This window comes from Ammospiza caudacuta, chromosome 1, assembly GCF_027887145.1.
Source record: "Ammospiza caudacuta isolate bAmmCau1 chromosome 1, bAmmCau1.pri, whole genome shotgun sequence".
NCBI lineage: Eukaryota > Metazoa > Chordata > Aves > Passeriformes > Passerellidae > Ammospiza > Ammospiza caudacuta.
This window is the reverse complement of record NC_080593.1, coordinates 82,334,075-82,353,620: the sequence shown is the minus strand read 5'-3', so window position 1 is coordinate 82,353,620 and position 19,546 is coordinate 82,334,075. Positions and strand designations below refer to the sequence as shown.

The following is a 19,546-nucleotide window of genomic DNA, read 5'->3' as shown; positions in this document are numbered from 1 at the left end:
CAACTCTGAAAAGGCCAAGAAATTTCCCCGTATGTGTTGTTGGCTAAGGCCCAAAACAACCCAGGCATTTCAGCTGGCCATTTTACATTTAGGACAACAAAAATTAATTTGAAATATTTGTGAAGCAGTGTTTGCATGGATGTGTGTTCTTGGGGCTCTGCTGGGGGAAGTCTCGGAAGAAGGAAACAGTTAAAATACAATAAAATCTATTAGGAGATCAAGCTTAAAAGTAATGTCTATACAGTTACCACACAGCTTTGGTCTAAATGCCAAAGTGATAGTGTTTAAAGATAAACTAGGATATTTTTCTTTAAATAGGCATTATATCAGTACTAATGTGCAACTTTCTGAGCAACATGCAGGTCACCTCAAAGACTGCAGCAGCTGGCACTACATGATGCATGAAGAGATATGAATGGACATTGGTAAAATATATCAATTTCAGGCAGAAAAATTCACCAATCTTTTTGAGACTTTATGCTTCTGCTGCTTAGAGAAAACATGACCTCTTTCAGTTTAGAAATGAGAAAAGCAGGTCAAAGAGAAAAGGTGCTGCAAATTATATCACTAGTCAAATATTTTCCATGTGAACAGGATGACTTGCAATTAAATAATTAGCTCATTTCTGAGCCAGAAAAAAATTGACCAAGTTAATCTGGGAGAGACATGGGGTGAATCTTGCTTGTTTTGTTTTGTTTGCTTGGCTTCACAATCCATTACCATTTAACCTTCATATAAAAATACATTTGCTTCCCCTACTAACCAGATTTTAAAAACCAAGCATGCTACATGAAGAGCCACCTACATGACAAAATGGATGACATTTACTAAAAAGACTAGGAACAAAAATTTATGCATCAGTTCTACAAAAGGTGAATCAACCACAGAGCTTCACACTTCAACCTTGGAAAAGAAACAAGATCTCATAGAAGAAAGAATACAGTTAAAAAATATATGAGTTGCCTGGTGTGATGAGTAATATCAGGAACGACAGAATGAAAACATGCCTGCTGATCTTTGTGAATTATATTTTTAAACCACAATATGTTGAATGAATATTTTAATTGCTTTGCTGCTAAAAAAAAAGGAGTAAGAATGAAAAAGTATCAATTTGTAGAAAAATCATTTTGTGTGCTACAATTCAGCTAAAGACTCAGAGGGCTCTGTCTCCATTCAGAAGGACTCTGTGCCTATGCTGTTTTTCCCACTCTTCCCCTTGCACATAATCAAGTGGCATCTCATGCTCCCCAGCAGTTTATCCTGTGGGTGCTCTCAGGTGATAGGCTTTGCTATCTTCTGCTCATTTCTAAAGGGAAATGTGTGGTTCTGCAACACTGAGACTATTCCTGAGCTGCACCTTCCCTTTCCAGTTATGGTAGCTGACAGCACACTAGTGTTCAGCTCATGCAGCTCCTCCTCTCCCAGGAACCTGAAGCCAGCAGCAGACTAAAGTGATTCAAAGACAGCTTCTTAAAAGCAAAGACATTAAATATTAATCTAAAATGCATTTCTGTCAGAAAAAAAGGGTAACACAACAGAAATGAAACATACAGTTGTTACATAACGCTTTACATAACTTGACAAAATTTCTTGAATTTTACTGAAGAAAGAACCTATTCTTACCCAGGAAATAGAAGATTTATTTTACAAACTTTCCATGAATTTCCAAGCTCAGGTATTTGGCAGAGTAACTGTGTCATGCAGGGAGAGATGGAGCTGATTGTTCACAACTAGGAGCCCAGTTTCTGATGCTGTTCTTTATCTGGATTCCTCTCTTGCTTTGGCTGTTTTGTTTTTTTTACAACAGGACTTTATTCACCCCATCTTCATGCTTCTATCAAATATCTATATAGATGTTTAGAACTATACTCTCCAGCAGTTTAAGTAAGCCTGACAAATTGTGAGATTGTGATGGATGTTAGCAGGATCTATTTAAATGTATTGAGATAGAGGCAACACACAAAGGAAATGAAATTATTTGTTCAAGTCCTTAAGGGAGCTAAGAGCCATAGCCAGGAGGACAATTCTGACCTCGTCTCCTGGGGCAGATCTCAGCTAAGTTAGTCACAGCTCCAGTGAATTCAGCAGTGCTACTGCCAAATGTCTATGCCAAAAATGCCTGGATGGATGGATGGATGGATGGATGGATGGATGGATGGATGGATGGATAAGCAGCAATTTGCACCAATGGGGCATCAAATCCCAAATCCCAATTTGATACCTCTGTCTCTTTCCTAACTTAAGATGAAGAAAACATTTCTTAATACAATATTTACTGACATATCAGTGGCTGCTGCCTTGTTACATCTAGGAGGAAAAGAAAATAGAATATGTCAGAGTCTGCTTAACCCATAAAAACGAACAGTGGAGTACCAATTTGTCAGGAGATACAGAGGACCAACTCTACTCTCACACAGAGCAGCCCTAAGGTAGCCATTTCTGATCCCAAAAGAATGACCTTCAACTCCCCAGCAACTGAGTATGCCCAGTTGCATCTACCCATGTCCCAAATGCATTGTTCTCTTTTTACACCATCTTTTCTCAAAAATAAAAAAGAGGATCAGAGGAGAAGGATTAACAATATTAACAAGGCTAGGTGAATCTGTTCTGTGTTCTTTCTCAGAACTCTCTTAATCCAGGGATATACCAGTAATTTCTGAAAGTTATTTTCCTTCCTTTTTCTCACTGAAAATATTTTGTAGATGTCTTAGGAAGACACTGTTAGAGAGCTGTTAAATACAGAGCTGTGATTAGGAATCTATGCCAATCAAAGTGAAAACGGAAAGAACAGAGATTACATAAATTTTGGGAAAAAAACTATTTCCATGGAAGAATGCATCTTTCTTCTTTCATCTGAGGAATTGTGTTTCCTTTAACCAGGATATTTTCAAACTTTCCTTTAAAGTTGGCTCTTTGCTGTTAATGTCACTGTCTACTTGCTGGCCACAAGCACTTGACCAGGCTCATTGATGCCAAAACACAGGCAGACAGGACAGGAATAGGTGCCAGACTCTCCAGTACACAGATTGACAAAAGTGCACTCATGTCAGCTTGATGACAGTCTTCTCTGGCATAATACGAAGTTTTTTTACATTACATCTGAGAACATGTATTTGCATCCACACTATGAAAATAAAACTTAGATTCAAGAAGGGGTTCAGGCTGCTACTGGAGGCAGTGAAGATGTCAATTATGTTCTTAGTAAGGACAGCTTCTATACCCCTTGCCAAGAGCCTATAAGAAATTAATTTATCTGTTTCAAGGTTTATCTTTGACTCAGTGGTGTTCATCCCAAGAGTGGACTGTTAGACACTCAATCTACCAGGAGTTACACATGACCAGCCTGAAGCATATGTGAGGATAAAAACAAGTCAATAAGACATCAACAATATGTCTGAAACTATATCTATATACATATATATATATATGTATGCTTGATTACTGTAAGATTTTAGCATATGAATTCTTGATAGCCTGCTTTCCCAATTCAATACAACAGATTGTCTAAATGTGTGGAAGGAAATGAAATGCAGGATGTGAAGGGTATGTAGATACTTGGAATGTAGAGGCACCTGTTTTGTGAGGGCATCTGCTCAGTGGCTGTCCAGTGTATAAACAGAGATGAGATGGGAAAAGTAATAAACCACACTGATGTACACAAACCCTGCAGAGCAAGGGACAATGCCAAACACCAGGTCTGGGAGGTCACTGCTCAATGGGCTGCTGAAGGAACCACTCCAAGGCTTGGGGAGGTTCAGCCTGAGCTTTGTTAATTGGTAAAGGGAGGAAGGAATGGAAAGGTAAAGAGCTTGCTGATGGGATTGTGGCAACGTGCCAGACTCACAGGATGTTTAGCAGAAGGGCAAAGATAGAAAAAGGGAGTCATTCCAAATGCATGGGGGAAGAACAACATGAGGAAATAGAAAAAGGGCACAATGAAAGGGATTGGTCACCTGTAAATAAGTTGTGCTTCACCATGTGTGTCTGGTCACACTCCTCATTTGATCACTGCACCTTGTTTTACCTTCTTATTAATCCTAATTGCTAACAATGGCATAACACTAGTGAACCTTCAGCTGGAATAGCTGAGGTGAACAGGAGATGTGGGAAAGAGCTATCAGAGACACTGTGGTTCTCAAGGATAGATGCCGGTGAGACCAGGGTGAACAAAATGTAGGTGAGTGACCTCTCTTCATATCAAGCTATGAGAAATCTGGCCCTGGAACCTGGCTATTGCAACAGCAGAAGCAAAGTTAAAACAAATAGATATTATCTGTTTTGACTCTCACTAAGGTTTTGAACCCAATTTTGAAATATATTCTTTGAAATATGTGGAGTGAAAATTATTCGATTCCTCCCAGCAGCAAAGAAAAGAAGCAAAACCCTTTCTTTCAATCACTACATAATGGAAATTGCCTCTTGCAATTGGAATCCCTTGGAATGCTACAAAAATTAGAGCTAGAGATACAAAAAGAAAGAAAAGTGAAGCTTCAAGTTTTAAACAGTTTAGCCAAAGACTGTTAGATAATGAAGTATTCCAAAACAGCCTAAAAATACTTCTGTGACAGAAACCAAAACAGCCGTCCTCTTCTATTTATAGTCAGCAAGTGGGTATCTGAGATATTGTTCAAATTTTGCCAGTAGGTATAACTGAAACATCCTTTTCTGCATTTCATTTTGAGTACCCTGCCTAACAAAGTAAAATATAATGGAAACAGAAGAGAAAGAGGAATAGGTAAAAAAAAAACAACCTGTTAGACTGACAGAATGATGAAGTGTGCTGCTAAAATAACACAATCTCCTCTTCCCAGTAAGACATTAAGTGTTCCACTATTAACAGCTCCACATTCCTAATTCAAAGATTAATTCACGGTTAGATGCTTACTTTCTACATTTTTCTTAATAATCACTATTGAGTAACTCTTCATCCAGAGGAGGTGAAGGAAATCTAGTAACAATTAATTCTTTCTACATATCATAGATATTAATTGCCAGTTTGACATAACACACCACATCATCTGCCACTTATTCTGTGACATTTCTGCTATCAAGAAAGCATGTTTTAATATATCAAAATACACATATTTAAACACATGGAATTGTTTTTAATGCTACTCTGTTACATATAGAACAGAACTAGAAAATAACTGCCTGCTAGCACTGGTGATGTTATGTATGCAATAAACACCAAATTAAAAGGACAATTCAGTTTAAGTCTGCTTCTGGAAACAATTAGTAAGAACTGGCTTTAATGTTTTTAGATACTGGTTTTCCAACCAGCAGGGCAAGTGCTACTACTTCATGTATGAATGGATTTTGAGCAACTCTGTTCCACCAGTGCTGGAAGGAGAAACTACAAGAGCCAAACCAAATTCCCAAGAATATTTAAATGGTAGCAGGCTGTGTAGTGAGACACTCTTTGACTACAGGCACCCTGTTCTTCTCAGGCTCACTGTGTGAGCTGACTGGTTTGGCCACAAGCACCAGGGCACTGCAGCCAAGGCCAAGACGGCTGCACAGCAACCTGACTTCACTGGCTGTTTATCCACAATATCCATGAAATGATTCTATTTCTTCATGATTTTACTGCAGTTACAATTTCTCTAAGTTATTTATCTTTGTCTTGTTTACATTACTAAAATGACTTCCATCTAAGAGGGTAAGAACCACACTATTTTTTTGGAGAAGGGTTTGGAAGACAAGCAGCCCCACTGCTAGCTAGTTTCAGAGGCCTGACTCCTAGAACTTCAAATGGATGTGGAAGGGAGAAAACAACTCTTAAAAACAAAATATGGGAATAATATTTAGTGCAGCACATCCCTTAAGACAAATATACTGGTTCAAACTTTAAGTCCTCTCCATTATTTCTTCTGATGTGCCTATGGAACAGCAGGTAGACAATGCAAAATCTGTACATTGCAAATGCACATGAGATTTATTACAGACAAATTCACCTGTAACATCACAGGGTAATTTTGCCTCATTAGTGAAGTAATTTGCTACAGGTTTAAAAAAGTGCTGAGCAATTTTAGCTGAAAATAAAGCAGAATGTTATGCAAATTGCTGCATTAACTCCAAAGTCTAATTTGTTTAGGTGATCTAAATCAGGGTTTGGATGTAGGTCCCATTTAAGAATGGCTTTCCCACTAGGACTTTTTAGATCAGATACAAAGGTAACATAAAGCTGTGAACAGGCATAATGTAAATAAATTCAACTACCAGTATATATACAATATTCTGCTTAAAATGAAACAAGAATTGTTCCCTCTGTGTTAAACTGCACTGTGTGGAGAAGGATGGGGATCTCTTTTTCTGTGTCTATAGAAACCAGGTGGGTGTTTGGTGGAAAGGTTGAGTGACGTGAGGATGCAAAGCATGGGATCAATACTCAGGAGCTTTTTTTTCGGGAGTTGGTATCTTATTTTTGTTACTGAGTACAGATTGTTTTTTTCCCTGTGTCTCTTAAGTGACCTCTTTAGATCTTGGGATCTATGCCTGGGGTTGACAGAGGGTCAAAACTATTTTCTGAACAGGAGGAGACTCAAAATCATGTTCTAAAATTGCCCTGAGAAGGTATGAATAAATCTGTTGCTTTCTCAGTCAGTAAGCCTTAATGTATTCTGCTCTGTGACACATTTTGTTTTTCATGCTTGGTAGGAAGGCTATACCTATCATAAATCAAAGTTTTCATGTGATTTGAGATTTTACAAAAAAAAATCCCTGGGTAGGCCTGAGTTACCTATAATTGTAAAGCACTTTAATACTTTCAAAAAACATTACATTTGAAGGACAACACAAGTATGCTACTCTAATCATGAAGGGCTAGTGGGATCTTCCAAATAACACTTCTAACTGCAAGCACAGAGCTGACCTTTAGTGCTTGTCTGACTGAGAAGGCATCAGAAAAGCAATTTGCAGTCCCACTGTTAAAAGCAGTATCTCCTAAAATTAACAGATTGGCATTGACCTACATTATAAACTGAGGAGCACACATAAATATGATAAAATCCACACATGCCAAAGCCCTCAGCAGGTATTGCAACTACTTGATATTGATTCAGGGTCTTTGTTTTTCAAAAAGTGCAGAATGCCAAAGAAGGTTCAGCAGTGTGCACTTCACAGATAGTGCAACAGCAATATTAATTTAGGATGCAAAGCCATTGGCATTACTCAACCAATCAACAGATTTAGAGCTGCCTGACATTAAATGAAAAATTATGATTAACACCAATGGTTTGGATCATTCTTTCTGGTATTTAAAAATGATGAATTATCTATTTGAGAAAGAAGGTTTACATTTATTATTGGTGAAAAGAACTGACATATATATTTAAACTAAAAACATCCTGGTATTCCTATAACCAGCTATCTAGTGAAGCTTAACAAAATAAAGAAAATTCAATTTTTTTAAATGTAAAGCAAAAGTAAGTTTTTTATAGATAGCTGTACATCACTTCAAATATTTTAACAGCAACAAAGGACATCACCTCAGTGACATATGAAAATTTTTGAAGCTGTAGTTCACTCTATTCAATTAAGGGTATAATAAATGGGATTTAGTCAATGTGAACACAAACAAGATCAAAGAATTTTTTTTCCCAATCATTTAAGCCCGAACAACAAAACAACTCTATCTGACATTTCAGCTGTAATTGGAAATTCAAGAAGTTCCTTTCTATTGATGCTTGCTGTAGCTACCTGAGTTTGCCTCACAGAATAAACAAAAGGCCTCTTCTCAGATTAAAAATACATTTACATTTTATTATGTTGAACATCACATCTGATGACCTCTGCTCACAAGACATTCTATACAGTGATTTGAATGTGAGGTGCTCTCTTCTGAGAAATGAGGTATTATCCTTCAAAGAGTCTCTGTGTCACATGAGAATTTTCTGTCCTGAAGTATTTTGGGAGCAAGCTACTCCCTCAAGAGCTAATGAACGCATTCTAACAACATCCCTCTTTGGTAGGAAGTTTTGCTAACAGAAGCCCAGGCACATAAAATTTTAATTTTTGTCTAAGTTCACAAAGGCAGGCTAAGACCTGCAGTTTAAGAATTTCAGTGAAGCAGAAAGCAGAATTTTTCCTCAATTTCCCCATTTACATGAGTTTTATAAATTAAGTAAAAGTCAGCACAAGGAAACACCTGCCTCACAGCTAATACACTTAGTATTACCCACAGATCCATATGCAAAACTTAATATATATATATATATATATATAAATATTTTTTAAAAAAGAATATATGTACTGGATTCAAGGTGGGCATTTCTGTTTTAGAGCCTTAGGTTCTCTTATGTCTCTACAAACCTGTGCCTTCTGCTGCCACCACTCTCAGTAGCTAAATAACAGACATCTCTTGGTATTTTTCAACACATTTTGAAGATCAACTGATGGTCTTTACCTTAAAAGTTTCATTTGGCAGGTCCTTTTTATCAGGACTATGATTTTCCTTATTGAAATCATTTTGCTGTCAACCTTTTTAGTAGAGATATGTTGAGAAAGCACCAAATTACAGATACTGATATTAGTCTAGGTTATTTTATTTCTATATATAGTGTGCAAAGTCTTACCATGGCTTGCTGGATGATAACAGTAATAAAAAATATGCTCTACAATAGGAAAGTGATCCTCTGCATTCACACATCAGTCTAATAAATCAGAGAAGCAATTGGCAGGAGAGTTATGAATAGAAAGAAATCCACTATATAGCTTGAAAAAGCTGCAAATATATTTATTACCCATTCAAAATGTCACACTACCTATGCCAAATGACACTGTCTTTCAGCGAATTACCATTCTTTCCCTACCACCGAATATTTTCAAACACAAAATATAAAGATTTTGCAAATGTTTTGATACAACTATGACATGCTTTCCTCAGACAGTGGAGAGAAGAACAGTACAGTGCAATGCTCTTTCTGTGTCTGCTGCATATCACAAAAGAAGCACAAAGGCATTCATCTTGCACACATTATACTGCTTTTTTTTCCTCTTCTAACTGCATGAAAAGCATTTTCACCAGATATTCACATCTGAATTTTTTTCCTTATCAAATTCGTTGACTGAAATTCTTTTCTAGGTGCTTATTCTGGCTGCCCAGAGATGAAAAAGATAGAAACCTTTACCCAGTACTCCCATCTCCAGTGAGGCAGACTGAAGGAATGGATGCTAAACCCAGATAAATAGAGAGTCTAGACAGGTTCTTGTCCAGACTCTCCCTTCAGCCTGCAAGAAGACCAGAATCAAGATCCTAAACAGCAGCAGAACAAAGGTCAAATTCTGCATCCCAAAGATGTTTGTGAACAGCTGCTACCAGCTTCCACTGTAGCGAATTAACAGCAGAGCACCAAGAGCAAAGTTGCAATTATCCAAATAAAACACAGGCATTTGTGAACTAGTACTATTACCTAAATATATATAAAATTTTGGCTCACTTTCACTCTAAAAAATTGTTGCTGACTATTACTATCAGAAAAACCTTAGAGATAAACTTCTTGGAAGAGTGGGAAAAATACTGTCCTTTTGGTTAGTCCCTGGAGAGGGAATAACTGGGCAGTGGGAGAGGAGGAACACAAAAGCAGTGTAAAGCAGTGTTGAGATGAAATCACTAACATATGTTCTCAATATTAAGCCCACAATTTCATAAAATAATGTTTTAAGTCACCTTGCAAATTTGCTTGATTCAATCTCTTTTCAAGATGAGATGTTACAAAACAACTGAAAACAGTAAGGCAAGAAAAATATCTAATTTTTGCTTACCCAGCATTAACTCAAAAAACCCCAACCACAACTAGATGTTCCATTACATTTATGAAATAATACACTCATAGTTACTTCTTTTTAAAATCATGTCACTTTACAGGACTAAAGCTTTTTTCCAACAGAAATAATTCTTGCCATAAACCCAAAGCATTTATCAAGATCCTTAGCAGAGCAGAGGATTACAAGACATGAACTGGCCCCAGCAATCTCCCACTACTTTGCTGTGCAATGTTCAGTTAACATCCCAACTTAACATCCTAAATCTGCCTTTCCCCTTTATAAAAAATGTTACTCCTGTGGGGCTTGTCATTAATTCATTTATTGAACAAATGGAACATTTTCCTTAAGTCGAGTGAAATATATGCCAGGTACACAGTAAATCAGTATTATAATTCAGGCACAGTATCTCGATGATGAAATCAAGAATAACATTGGTTTAATGATCACAGAGGGATCCCAGAGTGTGAAATGACACTTTAGTGCTACAGAAAGCACATATTATGGGGATACAGCACAGCACTCAGTGACAGTCATTAATACTCAGTCTCAATCAGTGTAAAGACTGTGCACAAGACAGAGATGAAAAGAGAAATATCATCTCTCATCAGAAAACAGAACTATAATAAAATGGTACTGTGTAAGTAAGATGGCAAAAAGAAACACAGAAATGCATTCAGAATTGCTTTTGAAAACAAGACTGCAGTGTAAGATTTAAATGCCAGATAGAAAGTACACTTTTACACTTTTTTCCTGTGAAAAAGTGAAAAGGTCTACCACTTTATCATTTTATCTGGAAGTTACTAGCAAAATTAAGACAATATATTAGCAAGAAAAAAACAGAGTGATATACTTTCATAAGTATTATTTAGTAACGCAGTGTTGGTCTGTAGACCGAGAAACATAATTACAATAGCTTATGTAAAGTGACTGAAACTGGGTTTTTATTAGCATTGTAATTAAGACCACTCATATTTAGGTGGTCTTAACAGTGTTAACATAGACTATTGTGTCAAGACCAATGTAGCCATTTCTGCCTCACCTGTTCTAGTTAATATTAAAGAAGAAAAATTTTCAGCCACAGGCTTGTACTCTATGCACAACTGAAACAGGAGAGAGGGTATCATGGAGATGGCATAAAGGGACATCCAGAGCAGACATATGAGACACTTCAAACTGGCACTGTAGATACTGAAATGCTGTCATATAAACTCTCTTGTACACCTGTCAATAGAGAAGAGCTTGAAGCACAGATATCATTGCTTTGCTCAGTAGAGACAAACCATTTATATCTGCCTGTCTTAACAGAGAAAGAGAATTCAAGCTACTGATTGTTGGAATGGATAAAATGGAAGGGAGCAGAGTGATCACAAGTGGTTACATAGTGTAAAAGATGGGATAAAAAAAAAAGAAGAAAATCAAAACCATGTAGAAGTAGCAGAAAACAGGGGCTACTCTACTACTAAGTTTTCTAAAAAAATTTCTGTGGAAAGAAGGTAAGAAGGTGGGACAAGCCATAGTTAGTGTATCCAAGTGATGGGATTTTGATCATATGAGAATAAAAGGACATAATTTCTATTTCAAACAAAAAGTGGATTCATCTTTCAGCAGTCCCAGGTGCTTTAGAGCTCTTCCAATAGGACAGGGGAAAAGATATCTTCAGCCCCTCTAGACCACTTCAAATTACTGGGACTGCAAGAATACCACAAGATGTATGATGCCAGGCAAAGTGCCTGCCCATGCAAAGTGATGGAATAGGAAATTCTTTGTTTTGCTGTGACAAATTAATTCCTTCATTTGCTTTCCTAGTGTATGTGGCTTTTGCTCTCCTTATTAAAGTGTCTTTATTGCATCTCTTGAGTTTTTTTACTTTTCACTTTTTTCACTCCTCCATCCCACTGTGGGGAAGTGAGCGAGCGGCTGCGTGGGGTTTAGCTGCTGGTTGGGGTCAAGACACAACAGAGGAACAGCCCTCACAAATGTTTTCATCCTGAAGCCATGTAGGAGTTGATATTGACAGGTTGTTGCCAACTTAGAACCCTTAAGAAGAGTTAAAGGAAATAGTAATAATATTTAAAAAATTAACATCCCCATTTACAAGAGTGCCCATTGTCACACAGAGCTAAAAATGGGCCATGGGTTTGAAACTTAATCAAATGCTTTCACTATAAACCCTTTTAATTTCAAGTACATTCATGTCTACAGCTTTTACTTGACATATTTGCTATTTGTGATACTCTCACACATTGACCCCTTTCTCTTTTCTGTCTGATGCTAATGAAATATAAATATGTGGGGATTTTTTTTCATGTCACAGCATGATAGGAGTATTTGAGCCATACGTGTGCTACAGAAACCTACAGCAATGGATACTCAAATTGATCAAATTCATAATTCCTGTCACAGTTTGGTTTTGTAATTATCAACCACCCAGTCGACCAAATGTCATTTAGTAATTGCAGGTCAGTTATTTGACACTCAAAGTTACTTCTCTTGTAAGGTATATGCAGTACACCAGAAATACTGTAACAGTGCAGCCTCTCTTGGCTGAAATGCATTTTTTAAGTAGTTCAACAGCTTTTTGAAAAACTAATATTAAAATAGAAATAAATTTTGAGATAGAATGAAAAATGGCATTCCTCATTCTAAAGAACAAAAACCTTGAACACAGTGGGACAAGAAGTAATCATATATCTATTTGCATGCCTTTTCTTCCTTGCCTTACTGTGAAGAGTGAGACTACCTGGGGGTGTTGATGGCTCTGCATGGAAGTTACACCTAACTTTCTCTCAGTGTAAAATCATATCGTTGAATAACAAGATGCTAAGAGTGGAAAGCCTTGCTGCAGAAACTATTTCAACAATGCAAACTAAGACAATTTACAAAAGACAAATCAAAGGATCATTTCCAAAAATGCTTTGAGAGTAAAGTATAAAAAACCCAAAACAAGCAGCATTTTGTCTTTGAATATTTGACACTAAATAATCAATAAAATCTTCCAACCTTTACTGCAAAACTATATACCAACTGTTGATTGACTTCTTAGAAAACAAACCAGAGATCAGTAAGAACGCAAAAGGCAAGTCTTGTAAAATTGTCAATGAGGCTTTAGAAAATAAAAAATAAAAAGAAAAATTCAAAGACTGTTTCTGGGTATGCCACTGGGTGCTGCTTTACTTCAGTTAAGTAATTTCTACCAGTGAAAACTCCACAGAAAGTGTATTGAAAATGGATTGCTTGATGTCTGCCTGCAGAGATGAACACAGTTGCCCAGGGGAATGTGGGCATAGACCCAAACTGCACTGCAGTAATCCAAACACAGGTAAGCAAAAGCATGAAGATCTCAGTGTTCATTTTAGTAATCAGGTACAGGCAAGCACCTTTTAATATAAAAAATCATCACTACAATAGGAAATTCCTTGTGAAGGCATTGAGGGAAGTATTTCTCAAATTGTGAGATTTTACCCATAGAGTTATTTTAATATATGAAAATTATGGTACTTATCAGAGTACTAACAAAATGTTTATGACCAAACAGGGAAGTAAAACTTCTCCGAAAGTATACAGGTGTTGTCTGCACTAAAATGCACTCTCAACAAATGCTGTAGAGTCTCTCTGCAATTACTACAGTGCTTTACAGTATCACCTGTGAGATTAAATTAAATACTATATCTTCTTGTATGCAGAAAGTAAAGGAGTTCTCATAACGTCTTTAATGGAAAACTGACAGGATCACCAGTGCACAAGCCACATTCCAGCCTTTAACTGAAGACATTTTAGAAGTAAAAGGAGAAGAGCAAGGCTATGTATGGGAAAGTGGATCCAGAACTATAATTCTTATTCAAACACATAGGGGGGAAAAAAGAACATCAAGTCATTTGGGTTAGAAAAGACCTTTAAGATCTTCGAGTCCAAGCATTAACCCAGCACTGCCAAGTCCACCACCAAACTATATCCTCTAAGTGCCACATCTACACAACCAGCCCTTTCACCTGCTGCCCTTCTCTGGACATGCTTTGGCACTTTGACGTCCTTCTGGTAAGTGAGAGGCCCAGAACTGGACTGGTACTCAAGGTGCAGCCTCACCAGTGCTGTGTGCAGGGGGACAATCACTGCCCTGCTGGTACCAGCCAGGATGCCACTGACCTTCTTGGCCTCCTGGGCACAGCTGGCTAATGTTCAGCTGGCTGTTGACCAGCACCAGGTGGAGATCCTTTCCTGCTGGGCAGCATTCCAGCTTTTCCAGTAACTCTCTTCCCCAAGCCTGCAGCATGGTAAGATAATCTGTTTTCTCTGATATCCTTATGGAAACAGAGGGGAATCTTGCAGAACACTAGAATTCAAATCAAGATACCCTCTGAGGATGATGTGAGCACTTCCAATCACTCTTCTGGATCTTTGAAATACTATGAAGATTTCTGTCAGTCAGCATGTCTAAAAGCAACTTTTTCTCCATCACCGCATAGTAAATGCAAGTATTCCCTGGGAGAAAACCATGCTAGAAACAGGTATGTGAGTATCCTTGATCATCAGGAATCTATGTTGCAATGGGCAGCATCGAAGTCACTACGACACTGCAACTGTGTGTATTATAAAGAAGATGAATGAGGGGCTAATGGAGTTTATGTCCACTGCCGGACACGTGAACAAGCAGGGTACTGTGTTGGAAGGGTGCTGGGCACAGTCTAAAGGACTCACGGAAGAAGATGTAGAAATACCTTTAGTTTAATGACAAAATGACTGTGAATGATGGGCTTCAACGAGTTGGGAAAAGAGATGCTTTCAACGTGCGGTCACTTAGTTTTTACAATTCCATGTTATAGTGTCTGGACTGATACTTTGCTTCTGAAGGGAGTTTATGGAAATGCCCTCCAAGATAATGAGGACACTGTCCAATTCAGCAGTATTAATTAAGGATGCAAGGGAAGGCTTCAGGCAGGACAGTTCAGCAGTTGCTGTTCTTTTGTTTGGCATCTTTGAATTATTTTCCTGAGACAAGAATCTCAAGTGTTGTGACTTTGCTGGCAAAAATTAATTTCCTAGCTTGAGGAAGGGAATCACTGGTGCCAAAACCCCTGAGTGAACTGTTACACCTCTGCAGCTGATGGCAGGCTGCCATTTTCCATGAGGGCAAAATGGTGTTGGCGTGTGAAACTGCACAATTCAATCCTTTTATATGGTGACCTCATGCAAAGGAGGAAAATGTCATTATAGGAAGAAAAGAATGCTGTGGAAGAATGAACCCTGTGTTTAATAGAATGTGCTCTTTTAAAGAAATTTTCTCCGTGGAGTATTTTAAAATGCTTCTCCTTTCCTATATCCCCTGTCTGTTCCTTCTTGGCATCCAGGAGCAGCTACTCTGGCCCTGCTCACAATCTCACCATTGTTGGTGTAAGAGCCTCTCCTGAGGAGAAAAATGCCATCTGAAAGGGTCTTCTTGTGCTCTTCTGCCTGATAGGCTTTTCATTTGCTTTCAAATATCTGATCAAAACTTCTTCCCTCCTTCCCTTTTGCCTTTAAGCTACATTCTTCACTGTTACCAGTGTTTCATTTATAGAAGAATTTACTGAAGTATTCTGAGACTGTCAATTTTGGAATTATTATGCCTAACTGAAATAGGCTGCCTGGCAATTTTTATAATCTTTATATTATGACTTCTGCCTCCCTTTGTCCCCTTCTACTTATGTGAGACCTTCAGAGATGATTGGTCACTACTCAAAGGAAGATGAAAAATCTATCTATCAAACAATAGCAAAAACAATCCAATTTCTTCAACTCCATTCTAATATCTGCAGCACCACATAAACACCCAGCACATGGAATAAAAATGAAGGCACAGAATGAGAAGCACTACTGAGAACATGTATAGCACCTGCCTTGCAGTCAGCAAGACTCAAGGAGACTCAGGAGTAGCATTTGTGAAAAACTTTCAGATTAGAGCAGCAGTTACAACTGTACTTTGAAATAAAGACTTGCACTGAATGGTTCTGAGCAGCATAGAAGTGGCAGCACCTGCAAGAAGTAACACCACCATATTTATCAATGGCCAGTGTTTATTGCACTTGCCTATTGCTGTTCTGCTGTGATCAGGGCTGACAAGGGAAAAATAGAAATACAGAACCTAATTCACTCCAGAAGCTCCACTCCTAATTCACTCCACTCTTTCTTACTCTGTGAGAAAGAAAATTACTTCTGATAACCTTAGCAATCAGCCTGGGACATCTCCACATAAACAGTTACCAACTTTTTTTGAAGTACTTAAGGATAGAGAAAGGGATTTGCAGACCTCATTGCTATGTAAGACTGGGTGGGACATTTATGTTGATGCAGCAATAAAAGCACATTTCCAGTGACATCACCAAATTCATAAGCACATCTGTGATCAATGTGCTCTAGAAATAACACCTACTATAAAGAACATGGTCAGGAAAGGAAAAATAGCTCTAGTTTCCCTAGTCGTGCATCCAACATTTTTGACCGAGCATCTTCTCAGATGTTTTCTGTGGAGAGCATTTCCACTTCTTTACTTGAGGGGAGGGTTCAGAAGAAGCAAGGGGTAGTGTTCCACACTTCAGCCACAGAAATTGAAATATTTTAGAAGATAAAAACATAATGGTAAAACCATAAAAGATACTAGGAATCTCAGAAATGCATATAGTCATAGCTGCTATTATCTATTTCTAATAGAAATAGATTCTAGATTTTAGGTGACACTCTTCCACAAAAGGAATAGAAGATAGGCCTTTGTCCTACCAAGTACATGAGGAGAAATTTTATACATATCCCACTAATTTATGAGAGTAGGACAAGTCTGCCACTATACAAAAAACAAGACTGAAACAATGGTCACGTTCAGAGGAAACATCATTAATCATCTTTTTGGATAGGTGATAGAGTCTAAATCATGTTTAAAAGAATAATAAAAAAAGAAGTATTTCAGAACAGTTATTTCCAGAAACTCTGGATGAAATAGCCATTAATTGCAGTGTGAGAATTCGATGCTCAGAAGTGACAAAGGTAAGAGAAATTTTTTTCAGGTAACTCCAGAGTTAAAACTTTAACAATTGCATTACATTTCAAATTCAATACAACCAGGTAAACAAACTAAGTTGTTGTATAATATTATTCTTTCTGTTCATGCATGATCAAGTGTACATTAAAGATTAACACTTAAAAACTTATTTTGTGAATTCATTTGCCTTTTCCTCAGTGGCTGTCAGGTACACAAAATAGCAGCAGCTATTCTTTACTTACACATATTTATGTTTGTCCTTTCTCTAGGATTTGAAAGACCACCAAGAGAGTTTCTTATCTTTAGCCAAGTCCTTTGCTATATTAAAGCTAGGTATTTCATCAAAGAGCATTTTTCTCTGCTTTAAAAGAAAGTTTTGGAATTTTTTTTGCTCTGTAATCTCAGTAAGAGATTGTAAGGAAAATATACTGTATCCTGGTACTTTTTTCCTTGTGTCAGGGCTGGCAAGATTCCTTGCAACCATGTGCAGTAGGACTGGAATGCTGCTAGAAGGAATTCAATATAAAATGTGGTCGTTTTCACACAGAGGAGGACTGGCCATGATGCATAACTACAACACAAATACTTTGCAGAAAAGAGAATTTTGGTATCAGTGTGTATTATTTAGGTGTATTATTTATAATTCAACTCATAATTCAGATACATCCTTAACAGTTATCACAGGAGTTGTCCTGGGCAGGTTTGACAGGACTGCTCAAGCTCCTCTGGCTAGGTATACACCTATGAAGAACCTGAGATATCTGTTGTGATATCTCCTTATCAACAGGATTTTGAACTCTCACAAAAAAGGCTCCTTGAGAAACTGACTCAGTGGAAGGTCGAGCAGGCACTAGGCACACTTCTGAGCCATTTGGGTAGACCCTGATCCCAACAAGCAAACACAGAAACTGTTTCAAGTGCTCTGCGAGGCATGACCTAAACACAACAGGACTTGATATTAAACAACAGAGGTGGGTACATAGATAGACACAGAGAGGGATAAAATAGTTTGATAATGTTGGGTGCTTTAGACTGAAAAGCTCCACAAAGCATTAGGAAAGTATTACAATACATCCCCTTATTTTGTCATCTTACAAAAGTCCAAAGTACCAGAAGTTTGAAAGCATATTCTTAGACAAACTGTTTTAAGACAGTTACTTTGGTTTGTTTACATAGCAGTTTGCATTATTACATAGTGAGGGGTATATAAAAGTCCTGAATAATAACAAATGAAATGGGGGAATCCTTGTTTTTTCTGTTATCCTTTCTCACAGAAGAAGCTCTGAATGCTGCCTAGTGCTTGTATTTACCAACCTTCACCCTCCCAGCTCATGAGCCTGAAGCTTACGAGGGATGATGTCCAAAGGCTGCTGGGATGGGTGAGATCAACAGTGATCAGACCCCTTTTTTCCTAAATGGTTAGCAACAGAAATTACACCATCTGCCTCCCTCAAATGGGACAGCTACTTGAGGAGTCTCAATCTATGGCTAACAGGAGCCAGCAGAGATTGTGCAATGACTAAAGTGCTCTAATAATTGTGCAATGACTAAAGTGCTCTAATAATTTCACTTCTTTTCTCAGAGATTTATCAGTTCTTTTACTGAAGAACTTATTTTTGAATAAGGATGAGAGTCAAGTACACAGAGAGCATGCAGTTAAAATCTTCAGTGATACCTGTACCAGAGTTCTCTTCTCCAGTGCACAAACATTCTTCACTTTACATTCATGCAAATATTTTTATTACTATATCTAAGATGTTTGAGGTGATGTTTGCAACCAGTGCAGTCCTGCCAACACCATCATACTACATGCTTACCCACTAAGGAATTTCCTGAGCATGAAAAAGCCTGCAAGGGAAGGTTCTATAGTGGGATGGATCCATAGAGTGGGTTTGCTAAGGGTGAGGAAGATGAAGCACTGGCAAGTCAGCATCACTGCACAGTTCTGACAAACAGGCAGTAGCAGATCTTGATCTCAGTTTCCCTTTACATGCCAGGCTAAAAGGTGCCAGTAGAGGCACAGATTTATGTGCACACCACATGTCCCTGATTAGCAGTGTCTCTGAGAGGGCCAGGGGAAGCAGCTGGGGCTGGTAACGGCTTCACTCATTCAATTTTAATTGACTGCTGTGTGTTTGTCAGATCCCTCAGAGCTTCTGTTTAACTTGTGCCAAAAGCTGTGCTGGTCCCATTAACCACAGGGAACAAACAAGAAAGAAGTACCTGTCAGCTACAGGTACAGAACAAGATGTATGCTGATGTCTGAATTACATTTTAGATACAATCTGCACTGAATTCCAAGATCACAGACAAATGAGCACTGTTCAAGCTGCAAATACAGCCAAATTAAACCTATTCACACAATTATGCATTAAAGGATGCTTTGATTTAGAAATTTATTGCTTAATTTTATTATTCTGTGTTTGTATTTAGTGTCTAGATGGCTCTCAGAGAACCCTAGGGAAATGCCCATATGTTTCAGAGAGATCAAGACTACACCACTAGCTGATTACTGAACAACTATGATACAGTGTTTAAATGGTATGCAATCAATCAAACTATTCCAAAGAAAATAAAACAATAAGTTACAACAGTATTTTATGCATGTTTTTCATTTTGTAACAGTAACAAATTACTTAAGTGAAAGCTTTAGTAAGAAAAGAAAGCCAGGCATATATCCATGATGTCTCTTTTAAGCTTTTTAAAGCACATATAAATAATTGTTGATGATAAATAGCAGACAGCAATACTGCTGGGAAAAGGGTTTATAAA

General features: G+C 37.7%; 1 protein-coding gene across 3 annotated transcripts in view; it reads right to left on the bottom strand.

Moving 5' to 3' along the window:
- CTNND2 (catenin delta 2) overlaps window positions 1-19,546 on the bottom strand; it is a 521,421-nt gene that overhangs the window by 144,293 nt on the left and 357,582 nt on the right. The window lies entirely within an intron of this gene.